Source organism: Canis lupus, chromosome 12 (genome assembly GCF_003254725.2).
Source record: "Canis lupus dingo isolate Sandy chromosome 12, ASM325472v2, whole genome shotgun sequence".
Classification (NCBI taxonomy): Eukaryota; Metazoa; Chordata; class Mammalia; order Carnivora; family Canidae; genus Canis; species Canis lupus.
Genome location: NC_064254.1, coordinates 14164553 through 14186098, shown reverse-complemented (window position 1 = coordinate 14186098; position 21546 = coordinate 14164553). Strand labels below are relative to the sequence as shown.

At 39.8% G+C, this 21546-nt stretch overlaps 2 long non-coding RNA genes across 16 annotated transcripts in view; one reads left to right on the top strand and one right to left on the bottom strand.

Annotated features, from left to right (window-relative positions):
- Window positions 1–18651, bottom strand: part of LOC112641677 (uncharacterized) — an 80516-nt gene extending 61865 nt beyond the window's left edge. For 5 of the 11 annotated variants that reach the window (XR_007401145.1, XR_004804333.2, XR_003124764.3 and 2 more), the window contains exons 1-3: window positions 18462–18651; window positions 12319–12394; window positions 9326–9364 (exon numbers count right to left, since the gene is read on the bottom strand). This is a non-coding gene — a long non-coding RNA (uncharacterized LOC112641677). Of the gene's footprint in view, window positions 1–8081; window positions 8122–8635; window positions 8773–9325; window positions 9365–12318; window positions 12395–13405; window positions 13463–16845; window positions 16960–18461 lie in introns of those variants that run through there. The other 6 variants (XR_007401148.1, XR_003124767.3, XR_003124769.3 and 3 more) reach the window with 6 other exon arrangements.
- A 45-nt stretch (window positions 18652–18696) lies between these two features.
- The window catches only part of LOC112641676 (uncharacterized), a 30317-nt gene continuing 27467 nt past the window's right edge, over window positions 18697–21546 (top strand). For 4 of the 5 annotated variants that reach the window (XR_003124759.3, XR_003124760.3, XR_003124763.3 and 1 more), the window contains exon 1: window positions 18714–18962. This is a non-coding gene — a long non-coding RNA (uncharacterized LOC112641676). Of the gene's footprint in view, window positions 18963–21546 lie in introns of all 5 variants that reach the window. The other variant, XR_007401144.1, reaches the window with a different exon arrangement.

Below are 21546 nucleotides of genomic sequence, written 5' to 3'. Positions count from 1 at the left end.
CTGCAGCACTTGGGTAATTTAAAATTAAAATACTGAAATGATCACAGCATGTGAACTTCTCCCACTACCCTATTTCTAGGTGCTGGGTGGGATCTGAATCAGTGTGGTTCTGAGCCCCAGGAGTAGTTCAGATGAACAAGGCTGATGTGGGTGCTCAAATCAACTCAGCTCCCTCCCGGGTCTTCCTAGAACCCTAGACAGTGTCTTACATCCTCTTTCCATCTAACTGAGGACAAATGAATGATTCACTAGGGACTCCCAACTGGGGAGAGTCGATAAACATAAAGGGTCCTTAAGAAGAGGGTGTAAAGGTGATGGAATGGGTTCAATCTTTTAACTGATGGACTAAAATGGCCGCATGCCCTGTGGAGGCCAAGAAAATTAATGTCAATTTCTCTGTGCCGTGATAGGGCTCAGTTTTTGAGATGGTAAGCTTAAGAGACAGTATAGCTTAGAGTTAAGAGCATGGACTCTGAAACTAGCTAGAGGGACAGAGGGAGGAAGGTAGGGTGGAAGAAGAGGAGTGGGGAAGGAGGGCTAATGCGAATGCCTTACCTGCCATGTGCTGTGCTCTTTACAGATATTGTCTCATTTAAACCTCCTCCAAACCTATGGAATTCATCTCTAAGGAAGGGCATTTTAAAGAGAGCCCTTTGGATAAAGCTCAGAAGTCATATAATTAAATGTTGCATTTGATTTGTAACCCTCAGCCCATCTCTGACCCTCTACCTCCTTCCCTGAGCATATTCCATCCCCAAACCCCCTCTCATCCCTAGGATGAGGCTCAGGGATGGGTGGGAGGCAGGAGGTGTCTTTGTTATCAAATATTTGATAATTTTTTAAAGCTAGCGTTTTGATGTTTTTCTTTTACTGTTAGAAAATCTGGTACAAATGCCAAAATTTCTGCCATGCTTACCAAGATGCCAAGTCAAATTGCTATATTACCCACTATTTTTCCCATTTTGCAGATAGGGGTCCAGAGATCAAATAAGTAGCCCACATTTACAAAGCAAGACAGTGGCAGAACCACTGACTCCAAAGCCATGTGTTGGTTGGCTTGAGTGCTTGACTTTCCATTCCACATGCTACCTCACATTTCCTACAGGACTTGAGGTTTAGCAGCACAGCCCAGAGGTCATCCACTCACCGGTCAGGACTCCACTGTCCTCCAAGTGTCCTGGATTGTGTGTCAGCTTGAACAAGTCCCTTAACACATCATGCCTTCATTTCCCTGTTCATGTCTCAGTAGTCTATTGTGTGAAACTAGTCTGAAGAATGTCTAGGGGTAAAAATGCTTCCTGGGAAGTAAAAAGAGCATGAAGTCCAAAGAGATGCTACAAGAAAAGCTTTTCTGAGAGATGCTCTTTTTCTCAAACCTACATGGATTTCAAGTAGGCGAGGTGTGGCCTTTTTTCACAAAACAGCAGGATCGGATAAATGGATCCATGGTATCAATTTCTATTTTCCATCTTCTTTCAGATTATTAAAAGAATGTGGACCCAGTCAGCCATTGAGGGAGTATGAGAAACTCTGGAGATTGGGCAGCAGGAAGATCTAGAGAGGAGAGTGTCGAGGAAGAGCCTGCACCAGACTTTGAGGGTGTTTTCAGGCTGCAAAGTTCTCGCTAGGGCTTGTGGGACTCTGAGATTCCCACAGAAGCCCTATTTATCCCTACTATTCTTTACTGATGAAGTTTTCATGCAGAACCTGAACATGTGAAGCAATGATCTGTCCATCTGAACTCAAGAAGAGGGGCCACAATGAACCAGAATGGACTCTCTCCATTTAGACATGGAGGGACCAGAAGGGTGGCAAGGAATTTATTTTATTTTATCAAAGGACAACAACCTCTCACAGTTTGTTATTGCCCCATTTGATGACCATGCAGGAGACTGACTCAACAGAATGGTAGGTGTCTCTTCTTCTAGCCCTCAGGTTTCTCATGGGCCCAATGATTCTAGTGTTTTCTCTGCCCCTTCAGGTCTGGTAAGCACTAGTTATACCTCATTTCTTAGTGTCTGTCAGGATTTATTTTTTAATTTGAAACATGCACTGTAATTTGAAAATATGGGTTTTCTTTAAAGAAATAATATTTGCCATTTTTCAAAATAGGTCTATTGGATCCCAGGCTAAGACACGGTAGCCAGATGTTGGCATGGAGATGGGTCGAAATGCGCTGGCTAGAAGTCCCCTCTTTGAACTCAAAGCATCTTTGGGTCCACTGTGGCCTGTGACCACCAAGGATCCAGAGCTACATCTGCCAAAGATCAGGAAAAAGATGAGGTGCTTATCCAGCCCTTGATCGGCAAGACAGAAATGAGGGGTTGGGGGAGGAAGACCCATTAAACACCAAAAAATATTTTTGAGCCAGAAGAATGTCAATTCTTAAGTAAAGGCAGCAAGGACTCCACAGCCATATCTATACCTTCCCCACACTGCAGAGTAAACCCCAAATTGTGCCCCAACATGATGGTGCTGCTTCAGGTGGCGCCCTCCCCAGCAGCCCATCTACAAAGCTGAGGAAGTAAACTCTCCTCATTCCAGGAACCCAGTTGGGACTCTCCAAAATGAAGGCCTTCCCAAATAGCATCCCAGGGTCCTTTTTTAACCTCTTATCTCTGCTAAATTTGCAAGGCCCTGTGGGGTTGGGTGGGCGCCAAGGGGGGATTAAGTGGAATTGGAGAAGTTTTGCAAATAAGCAGTTACCTACCATTAGCAACTTCACACCTACAGCGAAGGCTCAACTTCTCCCCCTCCCTTTCTTACCCAAGAAGGGTAAGTAATAATTCTGTTGTATAAGAGAGAGAGACTGTGTGTGTGTGTGTGTCCGTATGTGCATAAGCACACACATGTGCACTCACGCACAGTAGGCCACGTATGTATCTGCACACCTACCCACATGACCTGCATGACCATATCCTTACCTGCAATGCCTACAGAGTTGGCCAAGCCCCAGGGAAAACATGCACTGTGGACACCTGTGTAACCATTTTTAGCATGCACCCATGTACATGTGAGTGTATGTGTGTGCGTGTAAACACAATTTTTTCTCTTCTTACAGATTCTCTTCTGAATATTTCATCAGATCTAATAACCATTCTCTTCCATTTCTATCCTAACCAGGTTTTCTGCTATGTCTGCTTCAAATATCACAAAATAAACGTTAATTTTTTTTTTTTTTAACAGCCTTAGTCATAGGACCTCGAGCTACTGCTACCAGCTTTCCTGGCTGGCCTTGACCTCTCTGGGATATCTCCTACCAGAATTCCCCAGAAACACACCAGTAACCTGAATGCATGGCCAGACATCTCAAGTGTTCCTTCTGGGTTATGTTATAAATTTTGGCTAAGGCATCAACACATGTCAACATGTTACTTTCAGTGACATGTTTGTCTTTTCTTTGTTAGCTTTGGTTCAAGGCCGTGAATCCATTTGGAGAAGTAATGTTTCCAAGCCTTAGCAAAACTGGTCTAACATGCTTCATGGACTTTGGGGTTTCTCTCTGCCTGTCTCTTCCTTCCATCACTCTTCCTCCCCCTTTTCTTATAAATCCAAATGAAAAGGATATTTAGTGATCAAAGTGAATTCAACTGGCAGAGCATGAATGAACACAAACCAATGAGCTCCCAGTGACCTCTGTCTTTGGTCGGATCATGATGAGATCCATCTCTTGTACCCATTCTTGCTGCCTCTGGGGGGATCAACCATGTCTCCTCTTTTTATCTGAGCTTTGCAATTCTCTTTCTTCTTCGCAACAACAACGGTGGTCTATGCTCAGCTTTTAACCCTGCCTTCTCAAATCTCTCCTCTCCTTCTTCATTATTCAAAATGTCTTTGATCTGTTTGAAGTGGAGCTCCAGGGTACCTGCTGCCTTCCTCCCAGGGATACTGAGAGCTCCAAAGCCATCTCCTCTTGTCCCGAGAGGGGCTACTTCTTTGCTCATTTCCTTTTGTCTTTGAGAGAACAATTTCCTTGACTATGCTTTCATTACCCATGTGGGAAAGAAGGTGCCACCACAGCCCAGCTCAAAGATCTGGCCTATGAAGTGATCTCAAAGTGAAGGTGTGTTGTGCATTCCTTATGGGCACCAGAAGGTGGCCGGCAGGAAGTCAGTTTACAGGGAGCAAAAGAACATGATTTTACTGCCTCTTTCTTAAAAATATATAAAAAATAAAAAATAAATTAAAAAGCTTCAGGTTTGAACAAATAATATTAATATACAGCTTGAAAAAACATCTTCATTTACAACCTTAAATCTAATCGGTTTTGGCTGTCCCAGAAACCCATTCACAAAAGATCAAGATATACCCCTATTAGGATATCCTAAAGAATTAGTCACAGACTCTGAAGAAATCTAGAGCAGGAGACAGCATGTGACAGTGAGCGGGGTAATAAAGCAGCAGGCAAATGGGATTCTAACCCTAGAACTGCTTCTGTGTGACTGTTGGCAGGTTACGTAATGGCGTTAGGGTTCAGTCTCCTCATCTGTAAAAGGGGAGGCAGGTTAACTTAAACCTCTAAATTCCCATGGGCTCCAAATACATCTGAGCAAGCCAGCAATATTAGAATGAGCATGTATGCTCCCAAGGCAACTACTTTGAAGGAAAAATATATTTATTTAGATATACAAGTTCTGGTGTTTGTTAAAAAAAAAAAAAAAAAAAGATTTTTACTGCTTTATAGTCACACCTCGTATATTCCAGCTTCTGTTAGAAGCCTTTTATGACTCTGTCATTCATAAATTTGTCCAAACTCTTTTTTAATCCATTTACATTTCCTGTCTGTACTGCCTCTCAGGGTAATGAGTTCCATAACTTTATTACGTGCTAGGAGAAGTATTATTTCCTTGTTTGCCCTAAACTTCCCTCAAGCTTCCAAACTGCCTGTTTGCCCTAGTATTTCAAAATTCTACGAACAAGCCCATCCACAGTCTTTACTTTATAAACTGGAGTTAAAATCATTTTAGGCTGCTTCATAAAGCAAGAGCCTACCCCACACCATTCCCTTAATCACTATGGTTATTCAGACAATAAATGTGGGAGCAGATGGTGTAAGGAAGTCTTGGCTCCAAATGACTGAGAGTTGGGAGTGCCTGGAGGTCTAAAGCTTAGGCTTTAGAGTCAGACAAACCTACAGTCAAATTCCAGCTTTGCTACTTGCTGTGCGGTCTCCCTGAGTCTTACTTCCTCAGCTGGAAAATAGAAAATAGGACCTACCTCAGAAGTTATTGACTAATATAAATTTTTGTAATGTGCCTAACACAGGGACAGGTCTATTATAAATATCTCCCTAAATCCAGTGGTAGGTAGATAACAGTTAATGGACACTAAGACACTAGATAGACTTGATGCACAAGGTGTTCTAGAACCATTGCTTACATCATGAGCAGGGCCCAGATAAGTGGCTGGCAAAGACCAATTCAAGCTTCAATGCATGAGAAAATGGAAAGGTATCAGTGGGGAGTGATGTTCTGGACACTAGCAAGTGGATAGAGTTGAAGGGGAGATCTTTAGTAACAGATCAATAGGAAGTGTGATCTCAGCTTGAACTAAAGTGGTATCAGATCATGAACAATAAATATTTGCAAAGTGGTAGAGGAGATTTTAAACCAAAAGAAGGAAGGAAAAGACAATATGCTCTTCCTAGAACAATACCTTGAGTTTCAGGGGGTTGAAAATTGATTGCTTGCTCATACTAACCAGCTGTGTGATCTTGAGCTAGTCAATGCTATCTCTAATTCCAGGTTTTCTTACATATAAAATAGAATGAGTCTAGTTCGCTGACTTACAAACCATACTCCTTGAACCTGTATTAAGAAGGAGAGGAAAGAGGCAAGAATGAGGATAGGCTATGAGTCCTTGTCCCTAATTCAGTATGAGAATCTATACTTATAAGATTTTAAGATTGGCTTATAAAAGAAAATTGCATAGAGCCAAAATTACTCTTTTAAAAAAATCCTTAAATCACTCAAATGTATATTATTGTGGAAAGTCCAAAGGAACCAAAACCAGGTAAAGAAAAACAGAGTTATCTCTTCCCCTCTCATAATTACTCTGGCATTTGCCACTATTGAGCCACGTGGCAGGCTGAGTCTGTCTGTCTATCTATCCATCTATTCATCTGTCTGGCTGTCTCTCTCTTACACACACACACACACACACACACACACAAATACATACAGGTACATGAAAACATGAACTAATGCAATGATCTTTCATTTAAAACTCAAAATTTGGCTTGTGGGGGTGCCTGGATAGCTCAGTCAGTTAATCATCCAACTCTTGATTTTGGCTCAGGTCATGATCTCAGGGTCCTGGGATAGAGCTGTGGATCAGGCTCCATCCTCTGCGGGAGTCTGCTTGAGGATTCTCTTTCTCCCTCTGTCCCTCCCCCTGCTCCCCACACACACACACTCTCTCTCCCTCTCTTTCAAATCAATAAATAAATCTTAAAAATAAAAATAAAATTTGGTTTGTAAAAAGGCTTACCCAGCTACAAAGAAAAATAATTGATACTACTAGATGAGATGCTAAAGTGCCTTCAACTCTAACAGAATGAGATTCCAACAAGAAGGATATAAGCCTTGGATTCAGGAATCTTATTAGAGGGATTGGAGAGAATCCATATGCATAGGAAACATTGGGACAATTTATTTGCACACCTAATCAGGCAACCAACAGGTGTGGGAAGTATATGGAAAATAAGAAAAAAAAATTTCTGCATGAATACTGGAAGCCTAACAACAAAAAGAAACACTTGGCATCCACTAGCTCCATAACCTGACTGGCATCCTCATAAGTAACTGGTTACAAGAAAAGAATGCGGAGTCTCTATAGGTTATTCCCTGAAGACATCATCCCAAAGTGTACCCAGGGCCAAAAAGACCAATAAAATTCCAGCCACACCATCAGCATGATTGCTTTTTTTTTTTTTTTTTTTTTTTTAATATAGATACTTTGTCCAACTCCTGAATAAAAGCATAGCCTAACCCAGCTAGGGTAATTTGCATTGTTCTCATTCTCTTACCTTGCAAAGACATAATGAACAGGACAAGGCAACTCAGAAAACAAAGAGAGAAAATAAAGCAAAAGAAACAAGAAGAAGAGGGTAACCGAGGGAGAAATGAAGGACAGACTGAAGTATTCCAAAGAGGGGGGTTGAGAGAATTGAAATGATAGAAGATTCTTCAGTGGGGAACATTGAGAGAGGGTGTTACCAATATCTACAAAATAAGGAAGGAGAGATAAGATGGCCTTGGGCTTTCTCTGGTGGCTCCCTTCCTTTCTCCCACTCACAGAAGCTTAGAGAAAGTTGTATGGAGATTAACAAAAAGTGTGTTCTATCCAATAAAGCAACATATCTTTAAGGTATATGTCACAGGTATACTGTTCTCATTTATCCAAAAGAAATGCTTGGAACTTGTTATTCCATCAGGAGGATTCAACAGACATTATAAATACATCCAAGAAAGGTTAGGAAAAATATAAATATGAGAACTTGAAGGAGAAGGTAGCTCTATATATCTCTGACCAAAAATAATCAGTTTTTTATGGAGAAAGTTGTTCTCTTCAAACAAAAGCATCATTTTGGAGAACATTTCTCAAATGTCTTCGCATTTCCCCATTTATTTGTTAGTGTCTGGAGGCAAAGACCAGGTCTTATTTTCCCTTATATCCATCTAAAGCTCCATCTAGCGCACTGTCTTGTCCAAAAGAAATTTTTGTGTTTGCTGAAACAAACTTAATTAGATTGATTCATTGCAAGAGCTGGTATATAGGGTCTCCCAACAAGGCTTGTTGGTACTTTCAATGTCCCCTTTGTATCCACAAGATCAGTCCCTAACAATGATTACATTTTGTGTCATCTGGAAAACATTCTTTCTTGTGTGTTTGGAAAGATCCAACCTATTTGGTTTCCCAAGCTTTTCATCTAATAAACCTCTTAGAAAAGTATGTAATTTGAATAACAAGAGAATAAACTCAACCTTAGCCTATTGTGATACTAGGAAATAGTCAGTGCCAATCAATTGCAAAACAAATCCCAGAGTGAATGCATCCAAATAAAACAGCGGTTAACCTACACTTTTCTTCAGAGCACGACTATTGGTGTTGGTGTTGAGCCTGTGAAGGAAAAGGAGTATCTGTGAGCCATCAAGACTTTTCACCATCCTTTTTGAGGAGCAACTAACTATGAAACAAGAGATGGAAAGTCTAAATCCAGTTCGATCACAAAAGGACCTGTGGCTTCAGGTGAATGATTTAGCCTATCTGGGCCTCAGGTTCCTCATCTGTAAAATGCAGAGGTCACAGACTAAGGTCATAACCCCCAAATCCAAGAATTCTACCTTCTCATATCTATTGGTTAAGAAAAATACTGTTTCCAGAAAATGAGATTTTGAGTTCTATATTTGAGAACATAGATTTTCTAACTTACGCTAACTTAATTAGAGCTCCAAAAGGTATCTGATAGCCCAGATAAAAAGATTGTGTGTGTGCACATGCATGTGTATGGGTGTGTGATGTGGGGAGAGTGAGAAGGGTTGTATAAGGCAAGAGTTTAATAACAAACTCTCCTTAAATTCCCCTGATTCTGGAAGAAAACTGATTTTCTCTGTGATGTGACCACATTTCATACCACATTTCCATGTTCATGTTTATTAATGAGACAGCCTTCCAAGGAGCAATGTTCCTTCTGAGAATGTTCTTAAGGTCCATCCTCCACTCCACTATTGGATGAAAACTTCTGGAGTGTAGAGCCCACAGGCCACAGTCCTGAAATGGTTCAAGAAGTAGAAAAACAGAGTCCTATGGGGAAACAATGGCATGCAGAGAGGGGTAAAAAGAAGTAGGCTATGGAGAAATTCTAGAAGTCTTGCAAGAGAAGTTAGAGGGGTGCACTCATTCTAGACAGCTGCAAATCCACAAGAAGACGGAGATTACCTCAGAAGATTCTACAATCTTTCCAGAATTCTAGTTTTTTCCTGACATGTAGAACTGAAATCAGTGAGCAACATGGCTTGAACATACGATGGCATGCTAATGGGCCAAGAAACAGCAAATGGAACCAAGAAAGGGCATAGTCTTTAAAGGCTCATGGACCAGAATGGCTGGTGCCTGGCTCATGATAAATGCTGTAAGAGTGTTTGTAAATAAATAAAAACAAAAACACTTATTGTCCAAAACCCATGTGAAATATAAGCCTGCCACCGGCATCTTAAAATGTTTTCAGCATTGTTATCTACAAGACTTTCTCCATTCATATAAATAAGAGGCCTGAGCTGTGACTGTGTTGTAACAAGAATGGATGATGAAAGCTCTTACTTACCTGCAGTCAACTTCATATGAATTGAAGGCACGTTTTGCCCTGTGGCAAAAGAATATAGAACAAAGTTGAATGAATGGCCTCTGCCTCCAAGATTGCTATCCAGTTGGTGAGGTAAATTATATGTGTGCCCTAAGTTAAAATCTACCCAAGAGATGTCATCAGACAGTGTAAATGCCAAATGACTGATACAGACAGGGTGTGCAGTGAGCAAGAATAGTGTGGACTCAGCAGGTCAGGGAAGGTTTCATGGAGGAGAGCTTGAGTTGTGAGCATGAGGGGAACAGTGAAGAGGAAAGGAGAGACTTCCAAAAGGCTGGAAGAATGAGCATAGGCACCAACATTGGAGAAGAATTAGCAGTGAAATATGACATTGCAATGACTGGTAGATCAGTTGGCTGGGCTAAGCAACTCAGACTTATCCTATTAGTAATAGGGAATACTTAAAGATAAACAGTGTAAGGTAAGCTCTCAGTCATCAAAAATTCTCTAAGCGAATCTAAGATATTGATCACTTCTGTCAGTGGTAGTCCTTGTTCCTAGTAGCCACAGAAAAACTATTCAAGGGTGCCCTCATCACATATGCTTTTAACTGATATTCTTCCTAAGTTATAGACACACTTGCAACCTTGAAGAATATTCTGGAAATGGAAGAAATCTAAGAAGTTATTTCTCAGTCAATGCAGAAATTTTTTCTATGAGACCCACAAAGGCAATATATTCCTCGGGCTGATGCAATATACTGCACCAAGAAGGAACTCAGTAAAGGTTAGTGAGTAACCAAATGAATCCAACCATTGCTTAAAATTGGTAATTTGGATTTCACTTAGAGTTGGGCAGCATTTACTCCTCAGAAACTTCTTTCTTTTTTTTTAAGATTTTATTTATTTATTCATGAGAGACAGAGAGAGAGAGAGAGAGAGAGAGAGAGAGAGAGAAGGGGCAGAGGGAGAAGCAGGCTCCATACAGGGAGCCTGATGTGGGACTCAATCCCGGGTCTCCAGGATCAGGCCCTGGGCTGAAGGCGGCGCTAAACTGCTGAGCCACCTGGGCTGCCCTAGAAAGTTCTTTCTTACTTTGACTTAAGTTCTGTCTCTTTCTACCACTCGTTAGTTCTAGTTTTACCATCCAAAGAAACATAACAAATCTACTCATTCTTTTGAGTATGAGTTTTTTTGAAAATTTGAAGATATTGGTTGGGTCTTAGCTTTTTCTTTTCCAAATAATATCTCCCATTTCTTCATAGAGCTCAAAGGAACCAATCTGCTATCATGAATAATACTGTATTCCCTTTCTCTCTTAATGCACTGAGCAAGATGGGTTGCATAAGGGGTTGCATTATAGATTGGGGGGGTAATTCTCCCAGGGGCTAGATCCATGAGTCCCTGAACTTTTTGCATATGTGCCATGCTTCCCTGGGGTGTGTACTATGTCCTGCTGCAGCTGAGGCACATGGCCACTTTCCAATAAGCCTGATCCCTTCTCCCCACAAGCCCCTAAACTCCTATGCTGTAGGATCTATGGAACCTGTCATCCTCCCAACTGCTTGCATTTCCAGCAGATGGCATTTTCCCAGGAAGATGCTCCTGCTGGCAGCCCCTGCCTACTCTAAATCACAGCCATTACCACTTAAGCCTACTTCCTCCCGCTTGGTCCCCAGCGCCTTGAGCAAGCAAAAGCATCTGGTTCCTCATCCTCCACGCCATAATCCTTAAAATCCTCGAAAGCCTTCATTAAATCACAATTCTACCAATGTCACCACACCCCTAAGCTTCAGGGAATGCTCGATTACAAACCAATCCTTCACCTTCTAACACAGAGGGTCATAGCCAGCATTTCTAAAAAACAAAACAGAAAATACCACAGCTAATCATCCTTAATAAACATAAATATTATTTCTGGAATTTTTGTTTTTTACATACAGTAACACTTTTTGAAAGCTATGTACATGGATATCCTGTATGTCTAAACATAAATATTCTTCATGGACTGAAATGAAATATTAAGTGTCTGTTATTGTGGGTGTTGGCCGAACGAACATGATAAACACAATGTTCCTGCAGCCCAAAGCTGTGGCTGTCACTAGCTAATGTCTGAGCCTACAGGGCTATGTAATGGAAAGAGGATTTCTGAATATAGACTCCACATCTGTCTTATTCGCCTTGGCATCCCCCATGCCGTTCTCACTATCTGCATAAAGGAGGTGTCTGATAAATATTTGTTACATGAATGAAATCCACTCCCTGGCTGAGTGACCTCTGGGACTCACTCTTCTCATTTGTAAAATGAATCTTCACCATTTCTTGATGAACTCTGAGTCCCTTCAAATGCTACTCTGACAACCCATGACTGCCTCCGAATCCTGGAAAATGCGTTTGCAATGGCAGAGGTTGGCTCTGGTAACTCCTCTCTTCCCCCGCATTCACACTATACAAATAACCACCCTGGGTAAGAAGTGTGAGGATAAGCTGGTGCTGAAAATGAGCTAAGAAAAAAACCAAGTACACCCTGCCCAGTGTATGTCAGGCTGTGGTTTGTACTAGATTAATGAAAGCCCCACATGGCATAATTGTGTTTACAGTGAGCTTATAGGACTTTTCCCTCAAGGTAGGAAAGGAGGTTCGGGTTAAACAAATTATTTAGCTTTTCCTGACCTGAACTGGCAACAGTGATGGGGAGCGGTAGCTGAGGAATGGCCTTCCCGATTTCAGCCCGGATTATGCTCACCTTGAGTGCCTTTGCAACCAGACACTGGTCTTCCATCAAGGAAGCAAAAGGCAATTCCTATGCTCTGAAAAGGTCTAAAGCCCCAAATTGCTTCCTGTGGGCAAATTGTACCTTGTCCAATTGTGTAGAAGTAACATCTAGCTACAGGGCAGCAAACAGCTGGTATTATAGGAATTAAAGGTTCTGCTTTTCAGCTGGAGCAATGAAACAAATAAGTAAATGTGATTGCCCAGAAATAGAATCCTGCTATCTTTATTGCTGTCACTCACCTCTTCTTCCTGAGACAGAAACACTGTGTGGAGTCACATGCAGCCCACATCTATGGGAGGGTGATACCTTGTAGTTCTGTTAAGAAGAAACACACATCTTACCTGCTGAGTCTACACAACACCAAAATCCTAGTTTGAACAAACATGTCACTGAACGAATTCAATGACCGACATGTTGCCTGGGCATATTTGACTTTGGTCTAAAAGCAAATTAATTTTAACTACAGCTTGGGGAGTGGGGATGTAATTTTGCTTAGTTTTTATGGTCGATCTTTTTTCAGTCAATCCATAACCATTGCCAATTTCTCTTTAGTCTCTGAAGATATTTTTAGGTATGAGACTGTACTAACAGGATGTATGTAATTTATTGGCAAAACTTTCCTGTCAACCCGTCAGTCATTTTTGATTCCAAATTACATGGGCCCAACCCAGGTCTGGGATGCATTCACATTAAATGATTGTGGATCATTTATTTCAGAAATGATAGGTTGGAGAAAATGTGCTTTGCACATGAGAAATGAAAACCCACAGCATGTCAAGTTTCCTGTTTCCTTGCGATCCTCATTTTTCCATTTAGCCCCTATTTTAACTTTTCCTCCCTCTTACTTAAAGGTCTTGAGAGGATCCAAAAACAGATCAGGGAAGGCCTAGCCACCCGCTCCTTGGCCCCGGGTTGAGTAAGACCACCTCCTAGAGGGTAGGAAGGAAATAATCACAATCATCACTGACATTTTGTATCCCCCTTGGGAGTTCAGCAAGGTAATGAGAGGAGGGTGATGACCTACATCTTGTAGGCTCACCCGGATGAGGTCATACAGAAAGGAAAAAAGGTGCCAGAACACAAATACATGCGCTCACAATGCTTCACTTTTTTCCTAGAAATGGCTCCCACTCTTTGTGAATCTCCTCATGGTGCATGATGACGTAAAGAAGGGAATATGTTCTGTGAGTGGGTGTTATACTCAGAGAAACAGGCTGTGCGCCTTCTATAAGCCTCTTGCCTGCTGTCAGAGCAGACAGTCAGGAGAGGTGGCAGGAGGTAAAGTGGGAGACGTCAAAACAAAGAGGAACAGTGTGCAGCTCTCACCAGCTCCAACCTTGATGATATGGGGCCCTTCCACACGAAGCTGAACTCATCTCTGACCTATGAGTGGGAGAAAATGAAGAGGCAACCTTATGGGCCTGGAGGCTGCCCTGAGCACCTGCCCACAATTTTGTAAACAAAACTTGCACAAAAACAATTATTCAGATTTGGTTTTGTGCCAGTTCTCAGGCAATTTTTGTAATCATTTAAATTTTTATTTATTTAAGCTTTTAATAGAGGTATAATTTCCATAGTATCTATCTTAGATGTAACTGTGGTTGATGCTGATAAAGGCATATGTTAATGTAACACACCCCTATCAGGATATAGAATACTTCCATTACTCCAGAAAGTTCTTTCCCGTCAATATCCCTTCCCTGACTAGAAGTAGCTTCTGTTCTGAGTTCTATGGCAACAGATCCACTTTGTCTGTACTAGAACCCCATAGAAATGGAATCATACTGTTATTTACCCTTTCATGATACAGATTATTTTACTTAATGCACTATTTGTAAAGTTGTCTGTATTATCATGTGTATCAAAAAGCCATTCCTTTTTTTAAAAAGATCTTTATATATTTATTCATAAGAGACAGAGAGAGAGAGGCAGAGGAAGAAGGGCAGAGGGAGAAGCAGGCTCCCCACAGGGAGCCTGATACAGGACTAGATCCCAGGACCCTGGGATCATGACCTGAACCAAAGGTGGATGCTAAACACTGAGCCACCCAGGTGCCCCTAGACCATTCCTTTTTATTGCCGAGTGGTACTCTATTATATGAATATAGTGCAAGTTACCCATTTACCTGCTAATGGACATTTAGGCTTGAAACAATTATGAATGCAGCTACTATAAATATTTTTATTATAAGACATTTAGTAGGTGCAGGGACCATGTGATTTCACTTGGGCAAATTTTTCAGTGGAATTGTTGAGTCCTATTAAACATAGGATAGAGCTGTGTTTAACTTTATTAGAAACTGTCAAGCTGGGACACCTGGGTGGCTCAGTGGTTGAGGGGCTGCCTTTTGGCTCAGGGCGTGATCCTGAAGTCCTGAGATCGAGTCCCACATCGGGCTGCCTTCATGGAGCCTGCTTCTCCCTCTGCCTATGTTTCTGCCTCTTTCTCTCTCTGTGTGTGTCTCTCACGAATAAATAAGTAAAAATCTTAAAAAAAAAAAAAAGACTGTCAAACTTTTTCAAAGTGTGGTGTTAACTAAATTGCATCCCTCCAAAATTCGTATGTCGAAGTCTCAATCCTTGGTACCTCAGAATACAACTATTTTTGGAGTTAGTGTCTTTAAAGAGGTAATTAAGATAAAGTGAGGTCATTAGAATGGGTCTACTCCACTATGATTGATGTCCTTATGAGAAGAGATCAAGAGATACACACAGAGGGAAAATCATTTGAAGACACAGGGAGAAGACGGCTATCTATAAGCCGATGAGAAAGGCTTCAGAAGAAACCAGTCCTGGCCCCACAGGACTTCTAGCCTGCCTACCTAAGACTTCCAGTCTGCAGAAATGTGAGAAAGTAAATATCTTCTGTTTAGCTACCTGCCTGTGAGCCTTTGTTATGGTATTTCTAGCCAACTAAAATATGTTACCACCGTCTTTACACCTCCAACAGTGGGTATATGAGTTCTGGTCTCCACATCCTCATCAACACTTACTATTGACAGCATTTTTAGCTTTAGCCATTCTAGCAGGTGAATAGTGCACAGGATTGTAATTTCCATCTGCATCTCTCTGATAATTAACAGTGTTAGGCACTATTTTGTGTGCTTACTGGCCATTCATTTATCTTCTTTTGAGAAGCGCCTGTTCAAGCTTCATATTTTTATTACTGAGTTGTAGGAGTTCTTTACAAATTCTGAATACAAGTTCTATAACAAATAATGGAATGCAAGCACTTATCCCCAATTTAAGACTTGTCCATTCATCTTCTTGCCCGTTCAGTAGCTTTTGAAGAAAAGTTTTAAATTTTAATAAACTTCAATATATTATTTTTGTGATTATTATTTTTCTATGTACTCTGTAAGAAATCTGTTCCTTGTCCAGGTCAAAAGATTTCTGGAAACTTTATGATTTTAACTATGTTCATGTCTATGATCCACTCCAAATGAATTTATGTGTATGGTGTGAGATATGTAATAAGGGTCCTTTTTTTTTCCACATATGTTCCAGTACAATCTGTTGAAAAGGTGATTTTTGCCATTGGGTTTCTTTGGAAACTGTGAAAAATCAGTTGACCATGTATGTATAAGGTTTACTTCTGGATTGTATGTTGTCTCATTGAACTGTGAGTTAGAACAGAGAAACCCAAAGAGGAAGCTGACATGCCAGGGATGATGCTCCACCAGAGCTCTCCATCTTTTTTTTTTTTTTTTTGTATATTTTTTTTAATTGGAGTTCGATTTGCCAACATATAGTATAACACCCCATCCTATCAAGCGCCCCCCTCAGTGCCTACCTATCACCCAGTAACCCCATCCCCCCCGCCCAACTCTCCTTCCACTACCCCCTGTTCTCTCCATCTCATTAAAGGGCACCAACATCCCATGCAGTTGCACCAACCAGTGAAAGACATCATTATCTCTTATGTATAGGAACATCTACCTGCCCAGGGTCACCTGCATTCTCACCGGCCTCTTTCTAAACCATTTTCTACACAAACAATTCATCTGTTACCACTTAAAATCATTCAATGACTTCTCATTTTTCTTAAGATAGATTTAGAATTCTTTCCTAGAGTTTGCAATAAGATCCTTCATGGTCTCCACTCTATGCATACTAGGCTTCTTTAGTTCCTTACTTTCTTCTGCCATCAGGACTCTTCATACTGTTCCCTGTCTGGCTTCTCTTCCTTAATTAGATATCTCCTACTCCCCCTTTATTTCAAGCAACATTTCTTCAGAGAATCTCTCCTTTTATCTCTCTAATTAGATCAAGTATCTCCCTTACTGGATCATGTAGCACCTCTTCTTTATGCCATTCATCATAGTGTGATTTTTTATTCTATATTTTTATTATTTGATTAACTCATTTTCCTATTTGTCCTCTACACACCATAAGGACAAAGATTGTGTCTGGATTTTGCTCACGATTTTATATCAGTACCTAGCTTTGTCCCTGACCTGCAGCAGTTGCTCAGTAAATATTTGTTGGGTAAATGAATAAAGAGCAAAGAAGCTAAGAAAGAGAGAAGACATAAACTTGCTTCTCTTTCTCTTATCCATCCAGCCCTTGCCACTAGCACCATGTCCAATCCACCTTCAGAAATTGGATTCTGCCTAAGTCTGACCACATCTCACCATTACTGACCACCATTCTGGTCCAAGCTACAGAGTCTCACCAGAGCTTCCCTAGGGGTTCCTTTGTACCCTGTATTAGTCCACAAACCCCACAAATTGGGTGGTTTTTAAACAACAGAAATTTATTTCTCACCATTCTGCAAGTTGGAAGTCCAAGATCAAGGTGACAGCTTGGTCAGGTTCTGGTGAACACCCTCTTCCATGTTGTAGATGGCTGATTTCTCACTGTGTCCTCACCTGATGGAAGGTACTAGGGAGCTTTTTTTCAGCACTTTTATAAGGGCTCTAATCCTAGTAATGAGAGTGGAGCCAAAGGCCCCACCTTCTAATATCATCACCTTGGAGGTTAGATTTCAACATATGAATTTTGGGGGAACTCAAACATTCAGACCATAGCATACACTAAGTTCATTCCAGAGCAGTCAGCCTGAATCTTTTAAAATATGTACCCCACTTGACACGATCTAACAGTTCACCACAACAATCAGAGGACCTCCAAACTTTTTATTACTCGTCTAAGATGCTTGGCTACCATTTCCAACTCAGACCCTGCACTATGACCTTCAATCATCCCATTCCAACCACCCTGCGCATTTTACCATTTCTTCAACACACCAGACCAACTCCTGACTCAGGCACTTGGCTGTTACTATATTCTGCTGAAATTCACCTCCCCATGTTGTTGCTTCTTCTCATTGGCCTCAACTCAAATGTCACCTCCTCAGAGAAGCCTTCCTTGACCATTCTAGCTAAAATAGTCCCTCTCTATTACCCGAGAAATTATTTTTACTTCATAGGAAATTTGACTTTCTAACATATTATATCTGTCTTATCTTCCAAAGTAGACTGTAAGCCCACAAAGTAGACAGAATTTTCAACATTCAACATTTGGAGTCCAGAAAAGGTAGTACAAAGACAGTATCTAATAATTATTTATTTGTTGACTAGATAATCAAAAATAAAAGAGAGAGAGAGAGTGGGAGAGAGAATGAGCATCCATGCACTGCATGGTACATATTAATTGTTCATCAAATGATGCTATTATATCTCTAAAGATGTGTAATCATTGAAACCATAATAACATGATCTTCAGGTGATTACAATTCTCAATTTAAGACTCATAAAAACAGAGTTGAAAGAATAAGTAGAAATTATAAGCATGTTAAAAAATCCCTATATTCACATGTTAAATATGTTTCCTTTAAGCTCTAGTTCTCTTTCCCATTCTTTAAACTGATTTTTATTGAAATATACATCCTGACACCCTGAAACTTTTCTGCAAAGCAAAACTAAGTGGCTAAAGGTCTTGGGATAAAATAACTTAATATAGTACCAAAGAGTTTTGTATTTCCCGTGTCCCCAGGGTCTGATAGCTTCTGCATGCCTGTTCCCAGGATGTCTTGGGGAACATATATTCCTAGATTTTCATGAATATCCCCTTGAAGCTAAAATAATCACCTTATTTAATTGAACTAAAGTGATCCCTTATTTAAGAGAACTCCTTTGATGGGTGTCTACACTTTGCAATCAACCATAAAAGTCTGAAAAGAGCAGGCCTTCTGTTTTGCAATCTTTTTTTTTTTTTCACTTGGCTGCATAATGTGAAAATCCTTTCATGTCGTAGACAAATATCTGAATAATTTTAAATGGCTACATACTATCCCTTTGAGTGGCTAAAATATGGAATCCATCCAGTCTTCCATAATTTGACTTTTAAGTTTCAGGGCTATTGCTATTTATTCTCCTTACCTTACTGGGTTTTTTCTCCTTCTTCCATTTTTGATTGAAATCTCAAAGTGGCTTTTGATTAGGAGACTTGTAATTTTCTTGTGGAAAGCAGAAAACCTGAAAAGGAATAGATTTAGAATGGAATGAATCAAAGTAGTACTGGGGCATTTTATATGTTCATGGTGACCATAATATATCTGAACAGCTATTGTCTTCAGAACTAAGTGAAAGAGAGCTGATGTCACAGGCAGCTGATGTCACACTGTCTGTGTCCTGACCAGTGTAGGAACAGGGATGGACGGTGTCCATCCTTTCTGCTGGATTTGGCAGAAAACTGTGCCTCTAAGAGCCAGGTTTTAAAACTTGGATACTAGTTATCCCTAACGAGGATAATTGGATCCCTCTTTTTCAAATCATAGACTTAAGAATTTGTTTACTAAAATGTGCTGTTCCCTAAAATTAATTTTATTTTTAACTTTCTTCTATAGCTGGTAGTCATGAAGATTCGGCTACTGAATTCAGGTAAGTGTGCTTAGGGATAGACGTGTCCATGTGTCTCTCTTAGCTTGCTCTTCCTCAATTGCTGTTAAGACTTTGAATGGAATGGATCTTAAAGGCTCAGAGCATTTGATTAGTAACATTAATTTTTCTAGAAAAATTAAATTTCCAGGAGTTTAAGTTATTTAGGAAGAAGAATGACAAAGACCTGTAGTCTACAAAAAAAGAATGAAAGACCAAGAGGTTTCTAAGGGGTCTCAGTATCAAGCCACTGCACCATTCTGAGCCTAATAAAAGGATGGAGCTAGATGTTCTCTTGTAGCTCCCTAAATTCTGAGATACTGTCACCCAATTGTCTGTGAGAGAATTCTAACTTCTTTCCCAAAAGACTCAATCACATTAATTTGGAGATTTTCACTTTTGTTGGCAGTAACAGTTTGAAAAAGTCATTTCCTTATGACTCCTTTTAAACTGCTATACAAGGAGAAGTTAATTCTTCTCATAGTCGGGCTTGGAAGCTCATAAAGAGAGTAGTCTCAGCAGGGAGGGAGGTTCTGTGAATCCATAGCCTTGCTGTCATTTTAAATAATTCCATTGAGTTTAAAAGCAAATGTTTAATTCAGCACATTGACTGAGATTCACCAGTCCAAGGCCTTGTAGACTGAAGACACTGTAGGAGATAATAAAAACGAATGAGTTTCTGTCTTACTTCATTCAGATGACTAGCTGAGTTTCTCTCCCTTCCCTGAGTTAGAGAACTCTCTAACGCGTGTTTCTTCTCCTTCCTGGTAGCCTTGGGCACATTTGTGCATTTGTAATGTGTGCAGAGAGGGAAAGCTCAGCTGATTAAAGATCCTGCAGAGCATTAGACCAGAAAGTGAAGGTCAGACCACAGAGAATTAATTTGAAAGTCTTAAAAAAATAATAGTAATAATTTGAAGGTCTTTTCCAAATGTTGCTCATCATTTCTATAGCACAAGAACAATTTTAATGCAGAAAAAAAATAACATGGAACACTGCTATATCTCTTGTACCATAGAAGTTGGGAGAGAAGAATCTTCAAAGATGGGAAAGACCTGTATGATCAAAGTGATCATGTTTGCATTCTATGGAAGTGACCCTTATTGAAAGACAACTCTCAGAGCCTATAGCAAGGTAGATTCCTAGAATCTTCCCTAGATGTCAGCCATACCTTGGGACCCGCAGGGACCACCTGGTTGGGTATTGAAGGGGGTATAATGTGATAATATGGTACTGGGTTTGCAATTTACTTTGCTCGATTCATTTTAACCTGATTTCACACTTATAGGATGTTGATTTCATATTTGTAATAAAATATTGAATAGGAACTTGGGAAAAAAGCAGAGAGATCTAACTTAGAGTTGGTTTCCCATAGCAAGACTGGTTTCAGCTTTTACTTTTTATAGGACGACCCCATAGGTATAGTAAGAAATGAATATAGAGGGGGAAACCCTCAAATCTTTGTCTATGTTTTAAGTATTGTGAAAAAAGATATCAAAAGCAATGGCATCTGCACTCAATCCATGCAGCTCAATTTAGGACCATGTCATCCTAGGAGACTCTCCTCTCTTGTCACATGGCCTTAGAGAATAAGCATCTCTCCTCCAGGTCAAAGCGGATTCCCACAATCTCCTGTTGCAATCCAGTTTTATGATGAATGTAGCTCCTGTGTGGAGCTTAATTGCCTCCACCAATGTTTTGTGAAAACAAATAAGAATATAAACTGGGATTACTACCCATGAATATCATATAACCTATATTTTGTTTTACTAGTAGGATTTTTAAGCATTTATTATATAGTGTCTAATTTATATTATTTATACACATTTCAATAAATTTTCAGTATGGATAATATCCTTTATGCTTTTTTTTTCTTAGTGGTTGATGTCCTTTATATACTTACCTACATAATTACATACTTAAGAACCTTAGGCACTGATCTTACAACATTATAATGCAATAAAATGACTCAGAAAATTGATGAGAGGTTGTAAAAAATTTAATGGGAAGGGATTTTTTATAATAACCATTCTAAAACGTGTGAGGTGATATCTCATTGTGGTTTGGGGTTGTGTTTCCTTAATAATATATATGTGTGGGTTTATTTCTGGGCTCTTCATTATGTTCCATCGATCTATCCATCTATTTTTATGCCAATACCATACTGTTTTGTTTACTATAGCTTTGTAATATAGTTTGAATAGTGCAGTTGTTTGGCTATTTAGGTTTTTTTGTGGTTCTATACTATTTCAGTATTTTTTTTTCTATTTCTGTAAAAAAAGTGGCATTGAACATTTGCATCGAATCTGTAGATAACTTTGGGTAACAAAGGTAATTCTTTGCATCCACAAACATGAACTATCTGTTAATTTGTGTCTTTTTCAATTTCTTTCATCAATGTCATGTAGTTTTCAGTTTACAGATGTTTTACTTCCTTGATTAAATTTTTCTCTAAATATTTATTGCTCTTGATGCTATTGTGAATAGGATTATTTTCTTTCTTTTTTGGATATCTCATTTTTAGTATATAAGACCAATAATTTTTTAATATTGATTTTGTATCCTTCACTTATATTGAATTTGTCGA